Raw genomic sequence first — 1,147 nt, 5'->3', positions numbered from 1 at the left:
CTGAACTCTGGGCCTGGGCGCTGCCCCTCAGCTCTTCAGCTCAAGGCTAGCGCTCTACCACTTGAGCCACAGCGCCACTTCTGGCTTTTTTCTTTTTGCGTATGTGGTGCTGAGGAATTGAACACAGGGCCTCAGGCATGCAAGGCAAGCGCTCTACACTAAGCCACTTTCCAAGCCCTTTAAAATTTTTTATTTATTTTTTGCCAGTCTTGAGGCTTGAATTCAGGACCTGGGCACTGTTGCTGAGCTTCTTTTGCTCAAGGCTATTGCTCTACCACTTGTGCCACAGTGCCACTTCTGGCTTTTTCTGTGTATGTGGTACTGAGAAATCAAACCCAGAGATTCATGCATGCTAGGTGAGCATTCTACCACTGAGCCACCTTCCCAGCCCAATAATCATTTTTTTTTTTTTTTTTGCCTGTTATAGGGTCTGAACTCTGGCCCTGGGTGCTGTCCCTCAGCTCTGGATTTTTCTGTGTATGTGATGCTGAGGAATTGAACTCAGGGCCTCATGCATGCAAGGCAAGCACTCTACCACTGAACCACCTTCCCAGCCCAGGAATCACATTTTTATAATTCTAAAATAAACAGTTTAAATAACTTTTTTTTTCTGGTGATGGAACTCATGGGTCCACAAATGGTAAGCACACATTCTGTTGCTGAGTTACACTCCTAACCCCAACATTAATCTTCTTGGTTGACTGAAGCCATTTACATGAAATGGTTTTTTCTTGAGTCATTTTTACCAGATACACACCTTACTTCCCTATTGAAACTAGTTTTGTGTGCTGGTCCTGGATATTGAACTCAGGGCCTGGGCGCTATCCCTGAGCTTTTTCACTCAAGGTTAGCACTCTATTACTTTGGGCCATAGCACCACTTCTGGTTTTCTGGTGCTTAATTGGAGATGAGTCTCATGGAATTTCCTGCCCAGGTTGCCTTTGAACTGCAACCCTCAGATCTCACTCTCCTGAGTAGCTAGGATTACAGGCATGAGCCACCAGCACATAGCTATTTTAACATTTTTTTTTTTTTGGTCGGCCGTGGGGCTTGAACTCTGGGCCTGGGCTCTGTCCCTCAGCTCTTCAGCTCAAGGCGAGCGCTCTACCACTTGAGCTACAGCACCACTTCCGGTTCTCTGGTGGTT

At 46.3% G+C, this 1,147-nt stretch overlaps 1 protein-coding gene across 1 annotated transcript in view; it reads left to right on the top strand.

Moving 5' to 3' along the window:
• The window catches only part of Copg1 (coatomer protein complex, subunit gamma 1), a 57,494-nt gene that overhangs the window by 51,860 nt on the left and 4,487 nt on the right, over positions 1-1,147 (top strand). The window lies entirely within an intron of this gene.

Source organism: Dipodomys ordii, unplaced genomic scaffold, assembly GCF_000151885.1.
Source record: "Dipodomys ordii isolate 6190 unplaced genomic scaffold, Dord_2.0 Scaffold153, whole genome shotgun sequence".
Lineage (NCBI taxonomy): Eukaryota > Metazoa > Chordata > Mammalia > Rodentia > Heteromyidae > Dipodomys > Dipodomys ordii.
This window is presented reverse-complemented; position numbering and strand designations above follow the sequence as displayed.